This window comes from Ailuropoda melanoleuca, chromosome 2 (genome assembly GCF_002007445.2).
Source record: "Ailuropoda melanoleuca isolate Jingjing chromosome 2, ASM200744v2, whole genome shotgun sequence".
Taxonomy (NCBI): Eukaryota; Metazoa; Chordata; class Mammalia; order Carnivora; family Ursidae; genus Ailuropoda; species Ailuropoda melanoleuca.
Genome location: NC_048219.1, coordinates 986584 through 993547, shown reverse-complemented (window position 1 = coordinate 993547; position 6964 = coordinate 986584).

Sequence of the window (6964 nt, the reverse complement as noted above, 5' to 3'; positions counted from 1 at the left end):
CACTCCTTTCAAAATAAAACTAGATTCTGTATGTATTTATAAAATACTTAGTAAAATGCACACATTAAAAAAATAAAACGAGAGAGGAAACATCTAGAATCTCACCACCTTCAGGGCTGCCATGATGGTTGGTCACCCGGGTGGGCGAGGGCAGCTGCTCCTCCCCGTGCTCTCCACCCCCCACCCACCCCGCGCCCCTGCAGTCTCATCTCCACGCAGCAGCCGGTCAGCCAGCCCCGTGCCTGGCGTCTGACCGGGTCCCTGCTCTACTCTACGCCCTCCTATGGCTCCCTATTTCCCTCGAAGAGCCAACGTCCTCACGGGGCCTGGGAGGTCCCCAGACTCCCCCACCTGCTTCTAGACTCAGCTCCTATACCCTCTCCCTGCACCCCCTCAGCCACTCTGGCCTCCGAGCTGTTCCTTGAGCACACCAGGCCCGCTCCCTCCGGAGGACTCAGCCCAGGCGGGCTATTCCCTCCGCCTGGAAGGGGCTTCCCACACGGCTCTCTTCCCATCTCCTCCAGCTGTGCTGGGATCTCACCATCTTCAGCTGATGCCGGCCACCCCATTGGATACTGCCCACTGGCCCCTGGCATTTCCCTTCTCCCCGGTCCTGCCCCTTCAACGCGCTACATCTGTCTACCCCACCAGAGCGTAAGCTCACGAGGGCAAAGATCTTTGTCCTTTCTTTTCTATTTTAAATCATTGATGTATATGTTGAATGACACGTGGTCAAGAGAGAATGTGAAATGTAAGGGGACAGCCAGGAGCTCAGAGTGGGGAGCAGGGAATGTGGGGAGTGGTTTTCCAGAACCAACACGAGTGAGGAGGTGGGCAGGGCTGGGTGAGGGAGAGCCTTGCCATCCCCCTAAGAAGCCTGGACCTGCTCCTGGGAGCAGTGGGGTCCCCCCACCCCATTCTCTACAACACAACCCCTTCCCTGCCTGTGTGAACTTCGGCTGCTCAATCGCCCCGAGCCCCATCGTCCTCGGGGGCAACCTAGACCTCTGAGTGCATGGCCTGCGGTGACAGGGGGGACCCCACTTGGCACTGTTGGAGTGTGCGCCCCACCTCCAAGGGGACAGCCTTCGAATGTGGGTACATTTTTACGGCAGCTCTCTAGAGCTTTTCGCCGGCCGTTTCTTGTTGCCTGGTGAAGCTGTCAGCCAGTGAGGGAGGTGGCACGGTGGGCACACCCTCCACCAAGGTGTGGGGCTCAGTGCCCTCCCGGGGGAGACGCTGTGGCTGCTTTGGGCTGACTGTGCACATGTGGGCCGCGTCTGTGGAGTTGCTGTCCCTCGTTCCCACTCCCGGGGTGTCTGTGAAGCTGTGAAAGGCACAGGGATGAGCAGATGTGGGGACCGTGGCATATGGCAGCGTGGGTGTGGCTGTGGGCCTGAGAAGTGGGGCGCGCTGGGGTGTGGTGGGGAGTGAGGTGACTGGGTTTCTGGGTCAGGGAGTGCAGGCTGGTGGCTCCGGGAAGGGTCAGGCGTTGCTGAGCTCGCTGGGAAGTGGAATCACATCCAGATGGGAGAACAGAGTGGGGGCACGGCCTGAGCCCTGAGACCCTGAGTGGGAGAAGGGGAATCCGCACATGCCCCCCATGCAGTCCCCAGGCACTGAGCACTCCCCTTGTCTAGACACAGCGCTCCCTTCAAACCCAGAGCACCTGACCCATCTTCAGGCAGGTGCTGTTAAAGGCTCCAACGTACCACAAGGCCACACAGCTAACACGTCCAGAGCGGGGAACCCAGGCCCAGTATTGCCAGACTCTGCCCCCTCTACCCCACCCTTCCCCTCAGCAGGCTTGTCCCAGAAGGAATCCAGAACTGGAGAGATGAGACGTGGGAGGGGGACAGTGACCAAAGAAATTACTCCAAGGGTTTAAACACTTGCCCTAGAGGGAGACCTAGTTTCCAGCCAAGCCACTAACTCATCGTGTGGTTTCATCCAGCCATCAGACGAATACCCAGGGTGGTGAGACTGGGCTGGGGACTGTGGATTGGGGGAAGCAGCAGGGGGTCCCCTCTCAACCTGAGACTTGCAGCCCAGGTAGGGACACACAGATGCCAACAGGACAGTGAGGAGCGGGGAGCCCAGAGGCAGGCACACTTTGGGGCCCCCCATCCGGACCTGCTGCTCCAGAAAGCCTTCGGACCTACCTGAAGGGTAAATGGGTGTTGGCGGGTAGGGCAGAGAGGAGGGGAGCGTGCCCCAGGTGGTGGCCAGGAGGGAGGCTGGCACAGGGAGGACGGGAGCAGAGGTGAGTGCAGAGCAGGGGTGATGCTGGAGAGAAAGCCCAGGTCTTGGCAAGGAAGCTGGAGGAAGGATGACCTCACACAAGCCCCTCTTCTTTCCGGCATGATTTCCTCATGGTCCCCAAAACCCAACATTTGTGTACATCTGACTGTTCCCCAAGCTCTTTCTCATCCACTGTCTTACTGATGATCAGAGGGATCCCAGGAATGATTCAATCCCATTTCAGCATTCAAACCCTGCTTCTGCTGCGTGACCTTGAACAACTCTGGGCCTCCGTTTGCTCCTTTTAGAAATAAAGCTATCACTAGCCACCACTGCACAGGGTCGCTAAGAGGATTGAATGAGATGGCACACACAGGGCTCTGAGCACCGTGCTTGGCATACAGTAAGCGCTTAATAAATCCCGCTCTTCTCACCGGGCCCTGACAGCCTGAGACCCTGGATAGCCTGCCCGGGCTGAGCATCCGTATCCCAGCTGGGTTCCCATTGGCAGGGCCCCGTGCCCGCGACCGCGTTACCAGGCACCCCTGCCTCCTGGACTGTGCTTGTTGTCACGGTTGGTGGTGTCAGCTGCTTGATAGAAAGCCACAACTGGGTAGCTGACAGCCAGTGTCGCCCTGTCACCCTCCGGGGAGGAGAGGGCCGCCTCTCTGCATTCACAATCGGGTCCTGAGCCTGAGGGAGTGCTGGCTCCCAGGCCCAGCTGAGTGAGCCCAGGGCTGGGCAGGCGCCAGGTGCCTGGCTGTGGGTTTGGGGCCATGCGTGCTCCGCAGAACCTTTCTACTGCCTCTCTCCCCTCCTCCTTCTCTGCCGCTCTCCCTCTCCCCCTCACACCCATATGCAGGGAGCCAGATTTTCTTGCTAAACCACAGCTTTGCATTTGCCAGGTTTCCATTTTGGGGAGAATGTCCCCATGAATGTTCCATTAGCTCCTTCTTCCTTCTACCTATTGCCTTTTGCCAATCTGGCCCTGAGGACCTTTGGTCCGAAACGCCAGCCAAGGGCACCCGTCATCAGTGCGGACAGTTTCCACTCTCCATGCCAGGCCCTGTGTGAGGGCATTCCCATCCAAGGCCTCATTTCATCCTCCAGCCCCACAATGTGCCCTTCATTAGGGTCCACATGGCACAGGGCGGAGAAATGGAGGAGACGTGTGCGTGGGGGGATGATGTGCTCAAGGCCATGTGGCCCCATCTGCTCTTTGCCGGAGACAGTGTTGACGGCAATAAAGGATGACAGAGGTGATGCTGATTGCTGATCGTGTCCTTGGGCTCTCCTGGGCACTGCCAGTCTGAGGACGGGGTCCAGAAGCAGCGGGACAGGGGGTGTGGCTCACAGCACGGGCAGTGACCCAGAATGACCACTAGGTGTCACTCGAGTCCTGGAAAAGAGTTGGCAGCCCCTCCCTGGAGGGCCCTGAAGAATGGGGAGGGGGGAGCCGTGCTTCCCGAGAATGCAGAATTCTGACCTAGATCTGGGCAGAGATGCTGCTGTGGAAAACCGGAGCTAGACAGAAGTTCAAATAAAAACAGATTTTATTCGAAAACTATGGCAACGAGGGAAGAAAGACCTCAGTATACTAACTGTGCTCCCCTGAAGCAGAAAAGTGGGGATTTACAGCAGAAAAGCAGGGCAGGGGGAGGCTTCTGTGGGTGGAGAATCCCTAAGACAGTGCAGGGGTGGGGGGTTTTCTTGCTAAACTGACCTAACAGGATTCTTGCCGAAGGCAGGCCTAGTGACCAGACATCACCTGGCGGGAGGAGGGAGAGGGGTGAGGGTGACAAATTTGACCAGATATTAAGGGCGAGTGCATGCTGTGGCCAAACTGACCTGGCAGATTTCTTGCCACATGCCTGAGATGCAAAGATGGAAGCCCAAAGTTCAGGCCTGGTTGAGGAGAGGTCTCAGAGGAGCCTGATTGAAGTTTGGCCAAGAAGTCATCAGTTCAGTCCCCATTCTTGTTTGAGAAAAGAAAAGACGTTCTCCTTTCTGAACAATATGAGTCCATTTCTCATCGGTCACTGTGATGAGGTTGTGGGATAGCGGTGAGGTTCAGTGCGGTGGAGTCCTGAGCCGACGACCAAGAAAGAATTCTCGAGACTTCTTTGGTGCAAAATGGTGGTTTATGAAAGCACGGGGACAGGACCCCTGGGCAGAAAGAGCTGCTGGCCCGGGTTGTGAGGGGTGGCTGATTATATACTATGGGGTTGGGGGAGGTAAGGAAAAAGGGAGGTTTCCAGAAAGTACTTTCGTATGTTAAAGACGACTCACAGGAGACTCACAGGATACCGGAGGCCTTGCCATTGCCAAGTTCAGGTTGTTTCCCCTCTAGCAAGGCGTTACCTTGGGGATAGTTGGGAGCTTGCTGGAGGAACCACATTCCTCCTATCACACGTCCTTATCAATGGGCTGCAGGTTTAAAAGAAATTCAGTCTTATTTACATTTCCTTCTGCCTCAGCCTCCCTCCATTTTATGGAGGGGAGGGTGATGTTAGGGCTTCAGGAAACTGAGTTATGGGTCTCTGGAAGTTAGGCTATTGATAAGAAAGTTTCTTCCTTGTAAATCACTAGGACATTTGTAAACTGAGGGAGATTCCTGTCCTGCAGGACGGTGATCTCTGTCAGTTAACCATTTGTTTTTCCTTCAGGGCTGCCAGGAGTGCCTGAGGAATGTCACGTATATCACATGGGGGGCGGGTGCCAGCTTCTGCTTTGTCCTCAGTTAGCTTTCTGTTCCCTCACCATACAGACACCTCTCTTGTTGACTCCTGCTTATACCATATGTCTGATTTCGTTAGATTGGGCATGATTTTTCACACAAGGGCAGCAAAAAAGGCCTTTTAAATTTGGCTTTGCTGGAATCTTTCATAAGGAATCTCAGGCTAGACTTTTAAGAGCCTCTCAAGGCTAGGAAGCAAAGCCAAGAGCTCACCACCCGATTTTTCTGGCAATACCTGCAGATTTGGGTGAACTCCTTTCCTCTCAAGGTCCCCAAGATATCCTAAGGTCCCTGGGTCTGCCAGGAAGTGACCTTCCTTACCTGCAAGGCAGGTACCAGGCTGGTTTTTCTAGAAGGCTTTGTAAGCATTGGCTCCGTGAATCAACCTTAGTTCCTTCCGTGGTGTGCTATGCACATCATTCTCAAATACGACGTTCCATCCAAGGCCTTGGGAATATAACCAGCTTCCAGTGATGTTCTGTCATAAGGAAACAGATTTTCCTTGAATGTATGCAAATAATTATATTGCCATGAAAATAAAACTACTCAATATAAGTTTCCAAATTCTGGAGAGATCAGGCAGAGAGAAAAGATACCTGTTATGTTTCTGCTTGCAAAATTACCATCTACTAAATTGCCATGAGTTATAAACAGCTTGAGATAAAAGGGAAAGGAGTTCTTTGAAACCAGAAAATAGAACATTAAAAAAAAAAAACAGCAACGTTCGAAGCGAAAACTAAAATCATCCTTCACTGGTTAATTCAGTCCCATGTAATTAGTTCTCGTTCTTCTTGATCTTGGGTTAGCGACTGGATGAACCCATCGGCTTCTCTACTGTTCTGGAAATCCTTACTCAGGTCAGCAACATGATCTAAAGGTTACTCAGTGTCACCAGAAGCCTCTTCCCCAGAATACCTGCCCTAGTCCTTTCCAGGGGTGTCTGAAATTGCCCTTGCAAATGAAGATGGAGCATTTTGGCTGCCCACTGATTGGCATGACCTTTTAGGAAAGCATCAGAGGAAAATGTACCATTTGTAAATGACAAAAGGCTTAAAAGGGCCCGTAGTTGAAAGATCTGATGAGAGTTCATTATAAAACAATTAACTGACAAAGGAATGTAATTGTCTTTGTGACATACAACACATTAAGATAATAACTAGAATTATGACTGATAACATTATGTCGGGAGATTACATAAGCAGGAAAGCACTGACAAGTTTCTAGGAACTTCATACAATTTTAAAATATTTATGTTAATTTAAAATATTTACCCATACAAATATAACAAGAAAAGTTGAAGCACTTCTGATTTGACAGTGCCTGCCCTGCAATCCAACATGTCAAATAAACCAGATTATTTTTAACATCTCTTTTTACAAGGTGAAAGAACAAATCCTTGGAGGTTTTCCAGGCACCCAGTTCAAGGTCAGTTTAAGATCAGGATTTCATTTAGGAGTTGATTTTGGGGAAGGCAAAATTGTCAAAAATGTAAAAACAAAAGAAGATGAAAAAGCCCTAGTGAACAGTCTGGGGGGAACCTGGGGGTTTCAGTCAGTTATGCCTCTGATTTCGGCTCAGGTGATGATCTCCAGGTCCTGGGATGGAGCCCTGCTTCCAGGGCAGGGCCCGAGCTCAGCAAGGCATCTGCTTCTCCCTCCTCCTCTGCCCCTCCCTGCAGTCCTGCATGCACATTCCCTCTCTCTCTCTCAAATAAATAATTTTTTTTAAGTGAAAAGTCTATATTCTCTTAAATAATCAATGACATGATATGGTTAATGTAAACACAGGAAATTATTCGGATAAGACAAAATCTTTGTTTCCTAGGCAGTTTCACTTAAAAGGTAAAGAAAAACTTTCCACAATCTCTAAGAAAGAGCAGACCAATAATCCAAGAAAAGTTTGTTGTTTCAACAGAAAGAAAACCAAATTCCAGTTTTGCATCTGTACACTACGGGCTCATTTTAAAAACCTTATAAATAAATCAAT